The 21,783-nt window shown below is 40.3% G+C and overlaps 1 protein-coding gene across 17 annotated transcripts in view; it reads right to left on the bottom strand.

The window, feature by feature from the left end:
• GPBP1 (GC-rich promoter binding protein 1) overlaps positions 1 to 16,573 on the bottom strand; it is a 36,540-nt gene extending 19,967 nt beyond the window's left edge. For 9 of the 17 annotated variants that reach the window (XR_012584827.1, XR_012584826.1, XR_012584828.1 and 6 more), the window contains exons 1-3: positions 16,449 to 16,573; positions 14,530 to 15,653; positions 13,706 to 13,773 (exon numbers count right to left, since the gene is read on the bottom strand). The gene's annotated coding sequence lies outside the window, so the exon portion shown is untranslated. Of the gene's footprint in view, positions 1 to 13,698; positions 13,774 to 14,529; positions 16,282 to 16,446 lie in introns of those variants that run through there. The other 8 variants (XM_074568808.1, XM_074568813.1, XM_074568807.1 and 5 more) reach the window with 6 other exon arrangements.
• Positions 16,574 to 21,783: the final 5,210 nt, after the last annotated feature.

Raw genomic sequence — 21,783 nt, 5'->3', positions numbered from 1 at the left:
CCCAAATAAACATGTATTCCACACCTCTGCACACAGAGTGCATGCAGATCTGTTAGTCAGCGAGCAAACACATAGTTCACCTTAATCTAAAACTGCTGTAATGTCAGTAAGTATTAGTAAGAGCTGTGGAATCTGAACCTGATAACTGATAATTATTGTTGTATTCTGGCCTGAACCAGGCTATTTCAGATTTACAGTGACATACAAGAATTTTCCAGCTTCTAAAAGGATTTGTAAGAAACTGCATTTAGTTGAGCTGCAAATTCTTTTTGATGTCATGAGCTCATATTTACGGTTTTAGGTATCTCCAAAATCAGAGTTAAACTGTAAGGTATCTACTATCATTGAACAGAAATAAGTTTAAAGGTACATCTCACCCAAATAACTTATTATAAATTACTCTGTTGAAGTCATCCACACTCTCCTAAATTAATCTCAACAAAAATTGCAGTGACATTTTCTAATTAATCCAGTTGTGTCAGACCAGTAAAAAACAAGTGAAGGAAGTTCTAGAGTCACAGAATAATCACAAAAATGGCTTCTCTTTCTAACAGGAACCAAGTTCACTTTTACTGATTAATCACGTTCAGCAATGGTATAGAAACAGAAAAGGATATATGTTTACAGATGAACCAATATAAGAGATGCTAAACTAAGAAACAGCAAACTAAATGTGAGCAGACTGCAGCAAGAAAATTCTTTTTTCTCCTTCCTTCAGATACAGTTTTCATCTCCAACAGGAGAATCATGAAATCTTTAGAAAGGATCAGGACAGGTATCAACACTGGAATATCAGCACAACAACAAAGTCTTCAGACCAAGGCACTTACAGTCTCAAAAACTGGGTGACAGGTTTATACAAAATAAGAACATAACAAAGGATCCAAGAAGTATTGCAAAGTCATTGGTGAATCACCTATTAGGTACAAGACAACAAAGGCACTAACAATGTGATTTCTTCATAAATTCAACTTACTGTTTTTAGAAAACTAGTTAAGCTTCCTAATACTACTATTTATCCAACTGCCATGAAAAGAGTTTATTTTTAACTCACTAATGTATCTTTTGCACATAAATCAAGGGCTCTGGCGAGATTTGGTGATCACAAAGCACCAAGGACTGGAAAGGTGTTTTTAACAGAGCTTTGTCCACAGCTCACTGATACCGGGTATGTATTTCTTCCCACAAAAATTATTCTAGAAACAGATTCAAGTCTTCCTTATGTTCTCAGTTCTTCAACTAAAAGCTCTAAGAAGGTTTTTGATAGTGCTGCTCTGTCAGATGAGTCAAAGTGGTAAAGACAGAGGCCTAGGCCAAAACTACACAATACTTAACAGTGCAAAGTCAGCAGGAGACTATCTGCAAATTTCAGTAAGTCCATAAAAGAAAAACTCTTTTAGGCCTAATTCTTCCACTAGTTTTGATAAAAGAACAGCAGTAACAAAAGCACAGATGTATTTTTAGAACACTACCTGACCAATTTCACAGGTTTACAGTTAAAGACTACCAAGATGAGCAGCTATTGAGGACACTAACCCCCACACCATCAAAGTCAAGAAAACACTTTCCCTTATCTGATTGTACATATTAATGGTCTGACAATTAGTCATGGGAAAATCTAGTATTTTCATTATTAAACCTTAGTAACTTCTAATAGCACAAACACCATAGCCATAGTTAAAACAAACAGCAGATCAGGAAAAGACAAATATTAACACCTTTTTATAAAACTTTTAGAGTACATAGACTACCCAGCTTCAAGTTGCCAATGCCATGTTTTACAAGGCTCCATAAATACTCTTACAGATACTAACTTTCCAATATTGCCAACAAGTTTGTCCTAGAATGTATTTTAATATAAAAACATTTTCATTACAAGCATGAGCTCTGTTTTGATGATCTGGCAAATATTCAACTGCTTTAGCTTACTCATTATTCTCAGGAAGGTATTTTTGGCAAATTGAAAACAGATCACAAGAAGTGAGAAGAGGATGTCAGGAAGACCACTCTGCTGCCACAGGCAGGATTTACTATACTTAAACCATCCTTGATCAGCTTGGTTGCCAAATACCAGTTTGTTCCTTGCTTCCTTTCCAGCTTGAGTTAGACCAACAACTGAGACTACCACATTATTCTGCAACATGTCCCATCACTAGAAAGGCTCCTTCTACCAGCTCTGACCTAAGTCTTTTTTCCTGCTATTTACGTCCATTACCTAAGCTAGCCCCAGCAGTCTGAGACATTTCTGCATTTTGTGTCCCCCAAAGCACTTATAACCTCCATTCACATTCGTACTATCTACAAATTTAATAAGCCTACGTTCTAATGTCATGATTGACATTATTAATAAAAATACTGAGGAGACTTCTTTAGAAATTTACTTGATACATCCTTACAGCTTGACACCAAACAAGAGCCACTGTTACAAAGACTGGGGAGCCACTGAGGCAAATAGGTAACACTGATCAGCAGTTTACTTTAGAATAGCACTTCTGCCTTTGAGAAACATAGGACTATTTTTAAAATAAATACATACATACATAATAAAAAAACCCAAAATGTAAAGTATTTGAATAAAATGAAAGTCAGCAGTATGCACCCATATGAGCATTTACAATAAACTGCTTTAATTCTAGTGACAGACACGAAGAACCCATTTGTCTGCCAGCAAGCCTTCTCTTATGTACACACCACACAACAGATCAACTGCTGTTCATTAACACTGAAAAAACAGCTGTTGTACTCCCAGCATTAATACAGCTATCGGAAATAAGCTTATTGAGGTAAACACCACAGATCTGAACGTGATTCTACTGCTTTCAGAAACTCTCTTGGTAACAAAAGAGTAGGCCCAAAATTTAGCACTGAATGTTTAAGCTACCATTCCCTAGCAGTGCAAACTCAAAATATATCTCCCATTCTTTAACCGAAGTGTCAAAAAAGCTAACTTGGATCAGGTTGTTTATTACTGAAGCAGAGCTGCATGATTCTAGAAAGGTAAGAAAAAGATTCTGAAATACTGCTACCCTCACACTAGTAACACTCAAATGCATTTAAATTTCTTTAACCAGCCTAGTCAAAATATCCAGTCTCTTCTCAACAATAGCCTCTGGTGTCTGATTCGAGTACTGCACAGTGACTTTAGAAAAGGAAGCCTTCCACAGACCATAAATTTAGATAAAATTTACATTTTCCTGTGTTGTGGATAGTAGAATAGTTTACACCAAAGAAAAGCACCCTGTTCTTAAATTTCAATTCTTGCGGGGGATCTGAAAGAAGTTTGTAAAGTTGGGGTTTTTTGTTTCAGGTAACACATGAAAATTGTTCCAATAGTCAATTCTATGAAAATTTAATTATATAGTTTTGTGAAATATGATCTTCAATAATAAGGCAGTGAATGCCAAGTAACAAAGAACAGCTGGTTCCAAATGATGTACAGCAAATAGATTTGTCATAAATATAACTCAGTTATCCACTTTGAGCCACATTAGCAGCTGAAATAAGGACAGTGAACCCAGTATGCTTAACCAACATCCAAAAACCGTTGGGCTAGTGTTTTGTTTGGGGTTTTTTTTTATGGTTGAGTTGGTAAGGTCCTTTTGTGACAGAAACTATTTTTGATCAGTTTTAAAGCGGCTGGAAACATTACTTTTTATACAAACTGTTTGTGCCATTTGAAGAATGTTTGGGAAAATCTAATATATTGCCTCTGGTTTAAAAAAAGAAGTAATATGCTGAGAAAAGGGAAGCAGAAAGCCACTGAAGTCAAGACTTATGTGAAAAGGCTAAGAAAAAACACCTAGAGTCAACTCCAGAAACTCTGCAAAAAAACAACAAAAAAAAATAGAACTAAAAGACTATCATTAGTTTAGCTTACGCTTACCAAATTAAATGAAGAAATCAAATATTAAACAGTATAGTCAATTTTCCCTGCACTACGACATTTTTCTTTTTTAAATCATCACAGAAAAAAACAAGTAAAATCACATTTAGAATAACAGCACAAAAATTTAAAATTTTATTTGGTGCAATAACGAACTATTTCAGTGATCAGGGACAAGAAAAGTATAAGAAAACTACTTGGCTTGCTTCATCTCACAAAATGAGGACCTAAGATGTATTTAAGCAGTGGTTATAAATATCTGAAGGGGTAAATTCCACCAAGAAAAATCTTGGTGGAAGATCTTAATCCAAAATATGGTTAAGAATCACAAGATATCAACCACAGTAGATTTAGGCTGGACACAGTCCTGAACATCAGAAGAACAAGATTCTGAAACAACTTTACAATTTAGGACAAATATTTGAAGCTGTCAATTCCTATTATATTCCTAAATCAGAAACTAGTAATTGTAACTGGAGAGTTTCATGCGAGAATTAGTTACATGCATAATGCATGTACACAAAGATGACACTGTAATAACCAACCCACTTTTTCCCATCTTAGGTGGTAACCATATGAGAATACTGTTTCCACATCCTTAACAAGTTTTTTCCCCTCTCTCCCCTGCTACTTGAAATCAATATAGGGTTTAATAAACAAAGCTTTTTAAGCATGAAGAGCACCCACTACAACCAAAGTATAAATCAATTTTTTTTTTCCTGTGATAACACAGACAGGATTTAATACAGTACAAAAACAGAAAACACCTTGTATTCATGAACTTTCGGATTAATATACTTCCAGATTACCGCAGGAAAGTTTCTTCAAGCTTCATCTTATAATACAATTTTCACATTATCTGCAACCTTAAATTCACTATTATTGGGACAAAATATGGAACAGGCAAAATAATTAACGTTTAAGTTTTGTTTGCAAAGCTTGTTTGTAAGCTAAAAACCTCCATGCAGTTAGCACATAAAGCAGGGGCATGAAATACATAGATCAAGTTGAACAAACTATCCAAAACAGTGTTATGGAATATATCCTTGGTTAAGCAAACATGATTTCTCATATTTTAATGAAATTTATGTAATTTCTCGCAGTAAAAATGTTTTTTTTTTAATTTCTTTTCCCTCCTCCCATGTTCACCAGGAGGGAGAGGGGAAAGAAGGAGGAAAAAAAATGTAAAAAAAAGGAGGGATGCTTGCTCATTCTCATACTATTTGTCCAAAATTAGGGACTCCTGCCATCACAACTATGTCAGTTACAGATTTTACCCTCCCTCACTCCTGAATGATTTCCCCAAATAGATTTCTCCAGACTGGCAGCACGTGGCAGTAGTTTCTAACCACTAGTGAAGCCCAAGAGCATCACAGGCTAGGCACAGTGCCAAATCCTAGCAAGCGTCTGTTAGTCCATCTTGTACCTCTGCGTAGCACATCAAAAATGTGAATACAGTGCAGGCACATATCAGACTCATTACAGACAGGGGAACTATAGAGTCACTACAGACAGATTTGGGTGCATTTATTAACTCACTTAGCTGCAGTGCTAAACCAGGAAGCAGCTGTGCAGCCAAAAGTTATGGAGCAAAAGGGCAAGGGAAGAAGATAGACCGATAGACCTAGACTTTTTTTTTTTTTTCATGTCAGGCATCTATAAAATGTTGGAAACAATTAGACCTAACAAAGCTTTAAAATAGTAACAACTAAAAAAAACAGTCTCTAGCTCAAACATTGCAACATTTATGATCTAACCTACCATCCTTCATATAACGTCTCCTATGGTGCTCCTGCTAACACAGTGGAGCAACAGTAATTTCCTTTAGAAATGTCTTCAACTTGGCCTTAAACATACCATCAAAAAAAGCAAAAGTTACTGAGGTCTGGAATAAACTGCTTACACAAAAAATAATTTAAGTGATCGCTCCTGTTGCCTTATAAAGATGATCCTTTATCCAGAATTTCTTCCAGCTTCACTACCATTCACCAAATCTTTCCAGCATTCAAAACCCTCTCTCTCTGTCTACTCACACAACACTAAAAACAGCCATACACCACCTCTGTAAGTGCGTAATACTCTTCAGGAGTTGGAAAAGTGACTCCCATGAGAATTCACCTCAGGGGATCTCTGCACTGGCTGTGTAAGTGGACATGAGAGCCCACAGACGGAGGTGAAGGGGGAGGAGGGCGGGAAATGATCTGGGATACTGCAAGGCCAGACAGCAGAGCAAGCAGATGTAATCAAAGCATTCTGAATTTTAGTTCCATGTTCTGTTTTCTGTAAACAGGTCAAATAAGAAAAAATGAGCCTGACTATTAAAGTACAGAATCCTGAAAGGACTATGGCATATAGGATAACATGCGTTCACATTTAACTGCTGTGATTTTTTTGAGACTATTTTCATTATTTGGTTTAAGTAGCTCTAACTAGAGGAAATGCATTTAGTATGGCATTTTTAATATATTTAACTAGAAACACAATAACAATTTTGCAACTCATAGGAATCAAGTGTAAAAACATGTAATCCTACCTTTTATTTTCCCAGGTTAACACCCATTGCAAATGACAGGAGGAATGTCTCAGCACTACTCTTCAATTTATCACAGACAGGGTTATGAACTTTAAGCATCACTTTGTAATGAGGCATTGCTACCTTGTAACATCCTCCTGAGGGCATACTGTCCACTCTTCTCCCAACAGCCTGTTGGCCCATCAACAGCATTAATAAAGATAAAGCCTCCCTCATCATTTTCACCTTCACAGAATTTTACATGAGAAAAATGAGTTTGATGGCTTACTAATTTTAAATCTAGAAAGTATCTTCCAAAAAAATAAACTGTAACATCCAGAGAGTGTTCTGAAAGACTGAGGACCAACCTGTACTTCCTCAGAAGACAAAAAAATGAGTATCAGCCTTTCCCGGCAGGAAAGATTCTCCAGTCCCTTAGTCATCTTTGTGGTTCTTTGCTGAACTCACTCCATGAAGTCTGTGTCACAGTTTGGGCCGGATTGGGCAATGACAGATGACAGATGCTCTCCCTCACCTCTCACTCCAGGAGAGGAAGGAGAGAGATAAAGAGATTAGTTCCCTATCTGTCTTGTACCAGGGAGCCTATAACGGGACACACCACTCCACACGTGGCCTCACCAGGGCTGAGCAGAGGAGACGGATGAACTCCCCATCAAACTGCTGGCAACACTCTTCCTAAGGTAGCCCAGCGAAATGTTGGCCTTATTTGTTTTGAAGATGCATTGCTGGCTCATGGTTGGCTTGTTGTCCAACAGGACCCCCAGGTCCCACTCTGAAGAGCTGCTTACCAGATAGTCAGCCCCCAGCATGTACTGGCATATGCAGCTACTACTCCCCAGAGGCAGGATTTAGCATTTTCCCTTTGCTGAACTTCATGAGAATCCTCTGTCCAGTTCACTGTCCTGTCCAGATTCCTCTGAATGGCAGCACAAACACACAGTGTATCAGCCACTCCTCCCCATTTTGTATCATCTGCAAACTTGCTGAGGGTAAACTCTGTCCCATTGTCTAGGACTTTGACGAAGAGGTTAAATAGTACAGGCTCCAGTACTGAACCCTGGGGAACAATAATAACAGCTTTCTCCAAATGGCCTTTGTGCCGCTGATCTGACGAGCTGGGCCTGGCCATTCAGCCAGTTTTTGATACACCTTATCCTTCACTTCTCTACTCATACTTCGTCAGCTTCTCTATGAGCATGCCATGGAAGACAATGTCAAAAGCTTTACTGAACTCATGATAAACACCATCCATTGCTCTCCATTGATCTACCAAGCTACTGCGGGGCTATTAGCTTGGCTAAACATGACTTCCCCTTCATAAAGCCGTTCTGACTGCTCCCACTCACCTTTCCGTCCTCCATGTGTTTGGAAATGATTTCCAGGATTAGTTGCTGTACCACCTTCCCAGGCACTGAAGTGAGTCTGACTGGCCTGTAGTTTCGTGGATCTTCCTTCTTACCCTTCTTGATGACAGGATTGACATTTGCACTCTTCTGGTACTCAAGAGCCTCTGTCAATGACCATGAGACCTCTCAAAGATAATTAGGAATGGCCTTGCAATGACATCATCTGGCTCCCTCTGCACTCATGGGAGCATCCTGTCAAGCCCCATGGATTTACATATATCTCATTTAAGTGTTCCCTAACCTGATGCTTTCCCCACTGAGGGTGGAGAAAAAAGCACAGCAGATGACAACGACATGAGACCAAAGACTGTCCGCACCCAATTTTAAGGGCATGTTGTTCAACTTGTCTAACCAGTATTTAGCTGGCAGAGTAAAGACTCACTGGTATTGAAAAGATCCGACTTCAGGGAGGTCTCTTCAAGTGTATAAAATAAAAATATTTCTCTAGCCCAGAGAAATATTCAATATTTAAGACAGGTTTCATTACTGTTGGCAAGATATATTCGGTAACACTATTTGTCAGAACTACCAGAATAAATAAAAACTGCTTTGCTTTTTCATAGTGTCTTAGCATGAAGAAACAGATAAAAATGGTGACATCACTATGGTAAGGAAAAGGCTGATCAGTATAATAGTAAATAGCCACAACATCTACCATCTAAAAAATGTAATTTACTAGAAGTGTATGCTTTTCGCCATCTTATGGATTTACCATATTAATAAATACATGCAATTTAAATGTAGATGATTAAAATTTTAGAGCAAAAAACAATTTTAAAATAATGCTAAAAATTAGGAAAAAAAATATTGACAGTTGAACCCATCTCACCAGAGTCTAGAGACAAGGAAAAACAGTTCTGCATTTTCAGCTTCTATACTTCTCATGCTCTGTGGATAGCCATATTATTTAACAGTAAGCAGTTTCTGCGACACTGGGTACTTCAAAGATTGTCACGAGACAATTAAATTAAAAGGCAATATAAACTCCAATAACTAGGAATACTTGAAGATTGTAAATGCAGTAGCAAAATTATTAACACAAAAAAAAAAAATAAGGAAGCTTCAAGCCATGAATTCCCAAAGTTAGAAGGGAGATACAAATTCAAATTTCCTGACAGTCCCTCCTGAAGACCAGTTTAGAAATTCAGTATATTGATTTGCATAGAGAAACACATGAACAGTATAAATGTTAAAAGCACATGGTTATACGCACATTCATAGCTTTTAGGAGAGTCTAAAATTAACATGTATGCATACTTAAAGCGTCTCGTACCTGTGATCTTTTACCTAATGCCTCACAGATTATTATTACCGTAAGTACAGCACACCACAAGCTACAGGTGGGAACCTTAACTCCACCCCACAACTACACACTTGTTTGACAACCCACTCCCACCTTGTCACCATCATTTTTAGTATAATATTTATAAATGGGGTAAAAGAAGATTGTAAGCCCTCAGAATTAAGACATGCTCTAGTGTTGTTATGACAGTAGAAAAAAAGAAAAGGTAATATGTTATTCAGTGTCTCAAGTTTGTTGCTACTCCTGCTGCTTTGCTTCCATGCTAATGAGCAAGTATATCAAGTTCTTATTAAGTCAGGAAGACAAATGAAGCGTATATATGAATTTCAGAGGGGTCCAATAAGCAAGTCTGTATGTCATCCTAGAAAAGAGTGACTAACAAGAAGGGAAAGAAGGCACAGCATTTTCTAGGAGGGAATTAAAACTAAATGTTTACCATTAGAGATATGCCAAACACCAACTGTACTGCATTTCATGACAACACAAAGAAAAGCTATTTGCCAAGATTAATTAATTATATTTTTTTTCTGAAGCAGCAACACTAAAACAGAACAACTCTGGAATAACCAAGCTACGGAATAAACTGACCCTTCAGTTTCCCCATCTTGGGCCAGCTTCAAATGTTTATTTCACCTATTTAGCATCAGCCATAGAAAAACTACAAAGTTTTGCTCTGAATTAGGCCAAGAAACTATATGCCATCAGACTACACTGTCTCTCTTCTTCATAAATAGAAAAGTTCTGGATTTTTCTTAAACTAAGCAGGCTTTTAAAATAACCCACTCTATCAAGAATTTTTCCTTCTGCCGCAAAGCACATTTTCTTTCAAGCAAAAAATTTCTTGTGATAACAGATCCTTCCCTCTTATCTCTAGTCAAGAGTAACATCAATTTGAAGGAAAGTTGTTAAATGTAAGCTTTAAACAATACTTTTGTTTAAACCCTATACATCTCAATTTTCACTCCTTTTTTAAAGACACAACTTATCAGAGATCTTACTTTGCTAATTTCAAGTTATTTTGCTAGACAAAATTTGCATGTTAGTAAAACAGAAAATAATATTCAAGACTAACACAAGCTTTACAGAGTTTGGGAAAATGAAAGCACTTCTACTGATCACAAATTGCTGCAAATGCATGACAACTACCTGAACTGAAGATTATTTATTTCCTTTCTTTTCTCTCCATGTAAATGCACAGCCACAACAACAGAATAAGCTTACATCTTTACAACCAACCTCTTAACACTCTGAAGGGAAAGTGTGCATGTCGCCCCCCCCTCGCCCCCCCCTAAATTTTAACATAGAAGACAGTTCACAGACATGTAATCTACAAATAAGGTTGTTTATGGTAATTCTCTCAAGTTCTTTGGTTCTCCACAATTTATTGTCAAAGATTCACACCTCCATAAAAGGCAAGGGAGCTGAACTTTTAAGGTCTTTTCTCCCACTGTTTCAACAGACATTAAAATGTTCTGAACAATTCAGCTGAAGCCTCTTCCTTTTCAACTGTGCTACTGGCAATGCAAGTAAAAACCTCTGTTTTCAGTCTCTCTGTCCCTACCATCCAATACAGAACTGTTCTGATGAGTATTCTATCAGTGGACAATAAGAAAGAATAAAAGAAAATGTCTTTTTTTTTTTTTTAATTTACCTTCTTGCCTCATCTTTTAAAAAGAAGTATGAGAACTAAGGCTTCCTGCAGAACACCGAGGAAGGAGCGAGGTCCTCTGTCAAATCTGTACACCTCCAAAAGTCTTATGACATGCTTAGGTATGAGAAGTGCATTAAGTCAAATTGTAACACTCAATTTTTTAACCATTTAAAGCCAACACATTCTCTAGTACAGCCACAGCCCTAATACCTAGTTTTACAGTGACTTAGCAAAAAACAAACAAATAAAAAAAAAGAAAGAAAATCCACCTTAATTTCTACTTAGGGTTCAAATTCCTTATGTGAGGAACTATGATAATCAACTAAAGTGCACTTTGTTCTGCATAAGAATCTAGAATTTTGGCCGACTTGCGGGGACACTGGTGTTCTAAAAATCCCAACCACTGTTCTTTATCGTATGGTCCCCTTTCTACATATAGATATGGTTCACATGCAACAGGGTTTACATCACTTTGGTGAATCAAATATTAATATCACAACAATCAAAACATATTTTACGAAATCTTTTAGAAACAGCCAAAGTTAATGAGAGTGCTTCGAATAACTTAATCACTACTGTAATCAAAGAGTTTTTCCTTCTTGCACTGTACTAGAATGTAAATTAAAAAAAAGCAAACTATTTCATAATACAGCATAACTTCATATCTGAAGGTAAACTACAACCAGCTTCATTCTGCTTGAAACCCTACACACTTGCAGTCCCATTTAGCAGAAAGCTAGATAAATGCTAATCTCTTGCTCTTTGCAAGGTTCAAAGTCCTAAACCTGAAGTGTTAGTGCACTAACACCACCACTATGTTACAAAATCATCAGGAATTCTTTTGCATTTTGGAGTCTTCATAAGGATCTGAAGAAAAAGCAGTTGAAAAAGGTAGCAGTTTTGACATATCCTAAGCATATAAAGCAGAACAAATGTAAGTTATTTCAACCGTTTCCCTGACTATGTTTACCCAAAATATGAGTGTTTTGGGTAAAGGAAGAGATTGTGGAAGAGTTGATAGCACCACACAGGGCATTATCACCAGTTACTGCGTAGTACTACTGCTCAAACACACACTGTAACAAACAAAAAAAAACAGAACAAAACAAAAACAAACAAAAAAAAGCCTGCCAAATCTCATGCAGGTTTGTTTACAATAGGTCTGCAAATAGTTCTCCTCACAGGACAGAACTTACTCCTAGTACTGAAAAATAAACAAGAGCAACTTCCCCACAAGTTATTGATGAACTATCATTGTCACACTGTTTTATCCACACATTTTAAACAGAAGAATCTCATTAGAACAGAGGTAAAGAAAGAAGCGTAAAATACATTAACTTGTGAAGCCCTAACAAAGCCAAATATCTACACAATTTCCCTGTATCAGTTTAGAGATGTAATTCCACTTAAGCTTTGCTGCAAGTTTAAATTCCACTTACTCCTAAAAGCTTCCACCAACAGTGTTTTTACTCAGCAGAGCAGCCTACACCAATCAAGACAATTTTTCAATACAGAAGTAGCCATTTTAGGATTCTACCAGAATAAACGCATCAGTAAAAGAGCCAAGCTGTTGACAGTTATTCCAGTACAAAAGCTATGTTTACATCAAGGCTTAAAGTATAAGCTCTTCGGGGCAAGGATCTTATCTTTGTAGTTGTCTGCAAACGACTTAACAGACTGTCAACACCCTACAAATAAAAACCTAAAGACGAAATTAAAATGGACCAGCATGCTAGGCATTTTCTCCTCAATGGGCCTCACCCAAGTATGAATTTTGCTCAGGGTACAGAGGCACAGCCTGAACCCATATACATAATAAGAACAACTGCACCTGCCAAGTGCAAATTCGGTGAAGAGGAAAAAAACAATTATCCTACAAGCAAACAGAGAGATGTAAAGACAGAGTTATTTGAATGAAGCTAAGAAGCAAATTCTTCAAAACACCCAGCAGGGAAAGAGTACAAATAAAGACATCACCCAAAATAGTAAGTGGGGGATGCAGCTCCCTGATTTCAGTGAGAGTCTCTTCTCAAGAGATAGGAGTATCTCACAGCACTAAAAGTTGAAACAAAGAGACATCACTTTTTCTGTAAATTAATAAGCAAGTACTTGTATTACTATTGTTTATGACCATACAATAGACGAAAATCAAATGAAATGGCCACTCACGCCTGAACTCTTTCCATTTACCAAATGCTTTCAAATGAAATACAGATTAATCCAACTAAAGGAGTAAGGAACACCATTATTCTCTGTTGGTTTGGTTCCTTCACATGTGGTTCAGTTCATTCAGTCAACCCCCAGCCAGACTGACACTGGACACAGAACAGCCACAAGCCACAACCACAAGAGATCACAGAAACAGCCTCCTATTCACATTCCACAGTTTCCATGTTTTCAAAACAACAAAACTGAAATTAAGTTTAAGCTAAAATAACGAAACAGCAAGGCCATCCAAAGAATGCAAAATACTGAAGCCAGATCAATTTTTAGGTACTGACAAGACAACATGGAGAACAGAACTGCTTCAGTGAGCCTGAGAGTTTAAAAAACTTACTTAGATGCAAGTCTTTCATTTATGGTAAAAATAACGTTACGAGAGGAAAAAACACTGTAGTAATCTTTAGATACAGTTTCACATGCTTAACTTTACATTTTCTACAAGACTTTAACACAAGCGATGTTCCCAAACATCTTTGTGTTGCCCTTAGAGAAAACCATTATTATTTTTCATTAGCTCACTGCTACTAATATTTCAGTATTGCAGAAGCTCTGAAAACTTTTTTAAAAGGTGGTGGTTAAGGCAAATGTGTCACCTTTACCAGACACTCAGTTTACAGTCTACCCAATAATGCTTTAATTATTTAAAGCTTTATGAATAATCAAGGTGGAGTCGGGGGGAGAGAACTTAAGTGAAATTACCACTGACTTTTGAGTTAAGTTGTTCAGTCCATCTTAATTTTCTTTGAGGCAGTAGCAATTCAGCTGAATGCAAACCTATAAAAAAATTGTAAACATGTTAATTTCAACATTTAAACTATATCTATCTTCAGAAACATTTAACCACTGTGGGAGGAAGGGAGCAGCAATACACATAAAAATAACATGTAAAACTAGTTAGTTCACCACTACATTTTGTTTTGAATCCTTCCAAAGAGGTGGAGGGATTTTTTAATGTTGTACTCGCAGAACAGACAGATTCATTCATTCCCATCACAGAACAGGAAATTACTCTGAACCCAACCTTAAAATATCAACACATTAAAAAGCTAGTTTGCATAGACAGCAAACTGATTTTTGCTAAAAAGTATCTGGCTTCTATAAGTGACAAAGAACAGTGGAAGGAAATAAAAAATTATCACTACCTTCATGTTGCAGAAACACCTAATACAAATGGAAAGACTGAGATGTGCAAGCCATCCAGCCGACTTGTTCAATAAGCTTATTGCTGAAATTACAATATTAACATAAAGGCTAAATTACCTACAGATTCAGTCTAGGTGTACCTATGTTTTATCTCCTCAAAAAATCACATTCCTACCTGCACGTTTCTCCTTGTACATGTATTCTTCAAATTCTTAAAGAATTATTCCATTAATAAAAACAGCAAAGAAAAATTAGATTCTGCAAGCTCATTTCAACAGTCTCAAAAAACCCAACAACCTCTAGGCAGTACATGTTACTGGTTTAACCATTCTACTGATAAAATGTTTATGCAAGTGTAAATTGATTTATGACCGCTATAACACTTACCAAATCCAAGTGGACCACACAAGGTGTTAGTACTGCGTGATTTATATTTTTCCAGTTTGTTTTCCTTGAGATAATATCCCGAGTTCTTGTTGATACTACATTCGTAGCTGTTTGACATAGATTTGACCTCACAAAAATCAGCTACCCATCTTTCTTGCTTACAGATTCCACAAGGCTATCTCGAAAATTTGCCGACTCTCTGGCTTAAGAAGTGCTTTATTTCTCTGATGGCTTCTCTTGTCTATTCCATGTACGTATCACTATATGAAACATCAGCTCCAGGTGAAATAAATACACTTTTTACACCAACAACTGTGAAGCTGAAAATCCAGATTTCACATCTGAACTGTGGAACATTTCCTAGATTCAGGTAACAGAGGCATTTGTAAACAACAGCTATCTGGATACCTCCATATTGCTTATTGGCCTCAACATTTTTCTACAAAAATATTAAATAAAATATAAAAGAAAAAATGATAAACAAACATCTATTAGATTCTTCATTTACAAAATAGGTCTCACTGCAAAGTGACAGAAGGTTATGTCAGAAAATCTAAAAAATAAGACAAAGGGAAAAATATCTGCCATGAAACTTTTCAGCGATGTCTACACAGTGAGTCAGGCTGCATTTAACCTGGAGCCAGTTAACAAAACTGGTTATGCCTATGACTCAGACAGAACGCTGCCTAGAAGAAAAAAGTATTTAGAAGGAAGAAAGCACTTTATTTTTGCAGATGAAGTATTCAGAACTTGATATATTTAGCCATGTATCCATGCCATGCTGACAAAAACGTCCAAGGGTGAGGTGCTCGGCACTGCTAGAACGAAAAAGCTCACAACTGCCAACTTCCAACTCGCTTCCCGGATGCCCACTGTTTCAGAAGCCTTTTCAGGACGAAGCACCCAGATAATCCCAGAGCAGTGTCTGGTATTTCTCCCCTTTCACAAGAAGCAGCTGCCACCGGTCGCTTTCCACGATTTTTCCTCTCTAGCAGCCGAAGCCAAAGGCTGCAAATATCCAGGGCTCTCTGTAATCCCAACCGCCGGCGGTAAAAAGCAGCAGAACAGTCGGTTTCCCCTTTTTGGAGCCTGGACGGGCGTCAGACAGACTCACAGACCCGAACCTGAGGGAGCAAACACACGACACAGGCAATCACAGGCAGCCGGACCCCAGCACACCCCGGGGCGGGCAGCAGGCAGCCCTACTGGAGAATGCAGCCACCAGCGAGACGTCCTCCTGCCGCTCATTCCCCAGAAAACAAAAAGAGAAAAAAAATGAAAAAAGAAAGGAAAGCAGAGGGCATTTCTTATTTTATTGGGAAAGACGCCGCAGACAGCACCCGGGAGGGAGGCGCTGACCTGGGCCAGGGCGCGGAACCACAGCCGGAGCCCGAAGGAGCGGTGGGAGCCGCCGGGGGGAAGCCCCGCCGGCACGGGGAAAGCCCGGCCACCCCGGGGCCTCCCGCCCGCCGCCCAGCGGTCGGGCAGACCCCCAGCCCCCACCGGCCTTTTGTCGCGGGGTCGCGGCGGGCAGCGGCCAGGTCTCCGCCGGCCGGCGCTGGGCGTTCGCCCTGCTTGCCACGCACGGGGGCCCGGGGGCGGCTCCCCCTGCCCTCCCTGAGGGCGGGCCCGGGAGGGAGGGAGGGACGGAAGGGGGCGGCCCGGCGCCCCGTACGGCAGAACCCGCCCTGGCCTCTCCGCGCCTCCCCCGGCCGCCGCCACACACCGCATCGGGGACGGGGGGGGTGTGTGTGTGTGTGTGTGTCCCGGGCCCGGTGGCGGCGGCCACCCCACCCCGGGCCCCCGTGAGGCGCGGGAGCAGCAGGCGCGAGAGCGCCGCACGCGCACACCCGCCCCCCCCGCCCCGCGCGCGCGCGCACACACACACACACACCCCACACACACACGCACACACACACCCCGCTCGCCTCGCTCCCAAAATGGCGCCGCTCCCCGCCGCAGTGTGCGCCCTGCGCGCGACGAGCCTCGCGAGAGCCGCCGCGCAACAACCCGCCCGCCCCGCCGCCCCCGAGCGGGAGCCCGGGGGCGGGGCTTCCCGCCCGCCGGCCCCGCCCCCCGCCGGCGGGGAGCCCCCTGACGTGACGTCACGGAACAATCCCGAACGTTCCGCGCCCGCGGGGCGGCGGGGGAATCCCCAGCGCGCGCGCCCCGCCCCCCCTGCCCCCGCCGGCGGGAGTCCCCGGCGCCGCCGTAATTAACCGTGCAGCGGCGCAGCCCGCGCGGCGCCACCACGACCGGAACGGAACGGCCACCGTACCGAAACGGCCACCCAAAACGGCGGGGAAGGGGAGGGATGGGGCCGCCGGTGGGTACAACCGGCCCGGGGCGGGGGGGGTCCCGACCGCACAGTGGGGCCCGGGGCCGGTAAAAGAGCCGATAACCGCCATCGAAACAAACGGCAAAAAAAAAATAAAAAAAAGTCCGCGTCTTCATCGAATCGTCAGGATCCGCTTCCGTTGGCGGGCGCAGACGGGGCTGAGGCGCAGGCCGGCACCCCTCCCGCGGCCGGGGCGGGGCGGGGCGGGGGTTTGCGCAGCCTGGGGAGGAGACGTCCGAACTCACGCCATGCCATCCCAAAATCTTGTTTCCAACCCAAATGGGATCATTTTGCAAGTAATTAGGTGAAAAATTAAATATACGAAATTACGTTTCCCCGTCATTAAGAAAGGGCACCGGCGAGTGTTTTTAGAGCTTGCGTTCGATTTTGGATTCTCTTTCAACGGCAGGTTCCCCTGTGAGACTTAATTAAATTAATTGTAGGAACCGAAATTATGCACCTATTTTTTACAAAAATGTCTCGAAGTCCTGACAAACAGGAGGATTTTTTAATGCATTCTGCAGGCATAGATATGCTATCAGAATAGCCCATTTTCATCATCTGACAAAATTACTAGAAATTACTGGAGAGCAACAATTACTAGAAAAACTACTGAAAACGAACAACTGAGAAAATCAGCAAGCAGAAAAATACATGAGTTTCATCTTTAAAAAAAAAAAAACCCTGACAGAAGCTCTGGAACGGCAGTGGTCGCGTTTACCTCCAGCCCAGCTCTGCGTCGTTCCAATTTTGAAGAGCAGCAAAGGTGTTTTTCCAGGTTCCCATCGCAATCCCGGTGGCCGTGCTGCCACCTCCTTGCTGTGCCTCGTCCTTGAAATGGTTTGTCCTTCTCCTCGCCCTGACCCACGCTGCAGATGCGAGGCCCCCCCCGCGCACCTCCATTGTCTTCTCAGCCCTGTCACCACCAAGCCCGGAGCCAGGAAGAGGAGCAAGGGACAGCCCAGCCCAGCAGCCCAAGTCTCACATGTCTACCTGCGGTCACCAGGCCCAGGGCACCAAAACTGCCCACGCTCTCAAGTTTCACTGTTGAAATCTTTTTCAAAATAGTAGCTTATAACCTACATATTGATCAGTTTAGCCTGTATCAGACATATGCTGCAGTGGTAGCTAGAAGCTAACGGGTTTGTTCAACCCAGAAAAGTCACCAAAACCATCTCAGGACTCAAGGACTCGCTATGCTGCATGATTCAAACACACATAATATCATGAGACCTCTGACCAAAGGGATCACATAGAAGTCCCAAAGCCACATACACAATCCTAAAATATGATACATATACAATCCTAAAATATGACGGGTAACAGTATCTAGGAAAACCATGAGAAGAGGTGAACCCAAAGCAAAGTGAAAGCAAAGTGTGTAGAGTCAGTAACACATCTCCAGGCCACCTTAACAACGTACACTTAACGGCTATATTAATGATCTAAAATGACCTTTCAATTCATTTGAGTTACAGCTAAAGCTACAGCTATTCTGAGCATCTTCCGGTTTTGCAATACGTTATATACCATGGGTATCAAAAGGGAAACACACTAAGTAGCAGGAGATTATAAATTTATCCATATCAATCCTCCTAGTAAGTTTCTGTTCGTGTTGCTTCATATATGATCCTTCCATTTCCTTCCAGTGACAATAACCACATCAGTTCTAGTAACCACAGGACAGGCTGCTATAGTCATTGGGGAAATTACTTTAAAAGTAGTAATGGCGAATGGCTTTGATTTATATCTCTAATTGCTTCATAAAATTGTACAGATAATGCGGTCGCCACTTCACGAAAAGCAAGGCTTTGACCCAGCAAACAGCTGAGGTGATGTCCTTACCTTACCAAGACCACTGGCAAACCTCACACTGAGCCCAAAGCAAGAGCTCCCCGCTTCTTACACGCTTTCATTTACACGTCACGAGCATTCAAGCAGTTCCAGCAAAGTCAACAGCACATTCTTGGCATGCAAGGATTAGTTTAAAGGAATTAATTTGCAAGTCTGCTGGCATGTGAATTTGGATTGTGAAGAGGTTCCTGCCACGCACAGCGTAACTATACCAGCTGGTTCTCCTGCTACACACAGAGTTTATACCACCAAAACAATGCTTCTACTAATGCAGGTTGTTTTGCTCGTGTGGGGAATAATTAAGCTACACTGATAAAACCATACGTATTCCATTGCTGATGAAGAAATCCTAGCATAAACGCAGTCATTGTCTGTCATGAAGAACAAGAGGAAAGACAGAAGAATGTCAAAAGCAATATTTACAGCATTTGTTGGCTGTAAGGCATGTTATTTGATCTTCTGAACCCAGACTGTATCAGGATCTTCAGAAGTATACAGAGCACAGAAGAGGGTGGGAGCACTTAAGTGGTTGACATTTAAGAGGAACAGCTTCTGAAACTAGGTAGGCTGAGCAGAACACGTCTGTTTTGGAAAACTGCTATGGGAGGCTATGATCTTTATGCCGGAAACTAATATGGGGGGAAGATACGTCCATATGAACAGTTCTCTTGTTAAGCAAACTTGGAAAAGTAGGCCAAGACTTTTGCCACAGATGCTCATGCGTTTTTAAAAGTCCTTTCAACAAACCATGATACGAGAAAAGGGTAACTCACGTGGAATTTAGACAACAGTTGAAATTCAGTAACAAGCTAAGAATTACTGGTTTTGCATGACCTAGGTACCTCAGAGTAGTCTGATGAATAGAGAAAAAAAACACACTTAGCACTTTCATACAGATTTAGTATTCAGAATACTCTATCCAATTTAAGGTACTGTTTGGTGTAGGTCAGACTGCAGACTGAGGTAACTGGAGAGAGCGCTCATTCCCTGTTCAGGGACTGTCTTCAATAGTATATGGAAGTAATTAATAAATACAATGAAACAAAAATGTGTGGAAAATGCTGAGATGTGAGAAATGAAACCAGAAACATTTCAGCTCCCACCAAACACAAACAGTCCATACTTAAATGTAAGTCTTTGTCGCAGACGCAGTGATTAACTTCACTCGTGAGAGAGAAGCAGTGAAATATTTATTGATATAAAAACGCAATTTAACAAAGTTTGACAGTAAATGCGACAGCGTTTTATGAGATTCGATGGCAAGGCACACTTGGTTATTTACTGCCCAGAGGACAGGGTCAGACAGAGCTGTCAGGGAGACCCTCCCGTTGAGTCATGAGGTTCAGAAAGGACCCCCTTGCTTTCTAAACTCCTTCTCAGAGAGGAGTCTGTGTGCAGCTGGATCCAATCCTAGTCATAGTCTTGGTCAACGGTTTATGCCTAAACGATTATACCTGCGCAATGAATCCTTTATATCACTTAGCTAAGACTTCAAAGTTTAGCATGCCATTAGCCACTTACCGAGGATCTGTCGTGGCAAGGAATCTCTTAACCTCAAGGAGTGACCTTGAGTCAGCGGCCCTGCTCAAGGGGAGATCCTGGCATGCAGCCTGCCGCCACGCAGGAGAGCTCAACAGGCCCTGGGCTGTCCACTATTTGTAGAGTAAGATGATTGACCTATTGTCATATTTGCATAGCAGCAAGACAGCTAGGTCCCCAGTCCAGACAGCGTTTGTCTATGTTGCCATCCGTCCCCTAAAGTCCAGGTGCAGCCCATCACAACCCCCACTGACAGTTATGGCTTGAGCCGGAGCCGGGGAGGGGGGAAGGGGGAGAGCACACTGCCACAGTCTTAGGACTCATTTTAATATGAAAAATGTATAACGAATTTAAAATTAAATTATTTACTGCACAAACTTGGATGATGGGATGGAGTTTGAGACCAAAAGCTAAAAATGTATTTTGGCAGGCACTTGAAATATGCTGACTTTCATTTGTTTTAGGAGTAGAATACAAGATACTTATGTGAGTGTATCACACACACAGATTGTTAATTAAGCGGAATCTAAAGAAAAATATGGAAATATACTTAATTCCTTACTATTACACATTTTTGTGTCACTCCATGAAGATGAGATGTACAAAACACTTGACCTTGAACTACAAACTCAGTGTGCCCAATATACAATCAATCTGAATCAAAGAATCAGGCAGAAAGCCAAAATGAAATTTTTCAAATAACAGGTTTAAAATCTGATTAATACAGATATGATCTAGAAAGCTTCTGATGCAGTGAGCCCAGTCTTTAAAAACTTGGAAGAAAATGTCCACCTAATATTAATAATAAAAAACCCAATTCTAATGTATGTTTTTCTCAATGGAGGAGTATTTATACAATCAGATCCCAAATACAGTAAGAATTCCTCAATACAGAGTTCTAATAAACAGACCTTATTGAAAATTTTAAGTATCTTTCAGCTGCACGTTCACAATATGACACATTTTAAGTAACAAAATTAGAAGAATGGAAGTATTATACAAAAATGCTTAGCAACATCTAGTCGTTATTATTTGTAGTAACATGACAAACACTAGTATAAAGTATCTGGGCTTGTCTATTTATCTGCATTATCCCTTCCAGGAAAGGAAGGTGAGCTGACTTTTCCAAGTGCTTCAGGATTTCAGTGGGTCTACTTACACAAATAAGACAATGGGATATGACTGTATTAAAGAATTGACCGTTATTTTTTGCATCGTAGGATGTATAACCTCTAGTTACCTGTTTTTTCAAGAGTTCTCAGCATCTCCAGGAGCAGCATTCTGAGCAAAGACTTCAATAAAGCTGTAGGTAACAGATCATATTTTGAAATTATACCTAGGTATTAATTTTGAATGACACATAAGTATAAATTTGACCTATATTATTGAAATTAATTGATCGTTTTATCTCTCTCAAGATAGTGACTCTTTCTAACTGAAAGAATCTATTTCTTGGTGACACTAGTGAAAAGCCAGGATAAGAACTCAGAGGCTATTACTTTGCTTAAACTAATTGGAGGTAA

This window comes from Larus michahellis, chromosome Z, assembly GCF_964199755.1.
Source record: "Larus michahellis chromosome Z, bLarMic1.1, whole genome shotgun sequence".
In the NCBI taxonomy this organism is placed as follows: Eukaryota; Metazoa; Chordata; class Aves; order Charadriiformes; family Laridae; genus Larus; species Larus michahellis.
Note: the sequence above shows the minus strand (reverse complement) of the source record. Positions and strands in the feature narration are given on the sequence as shown.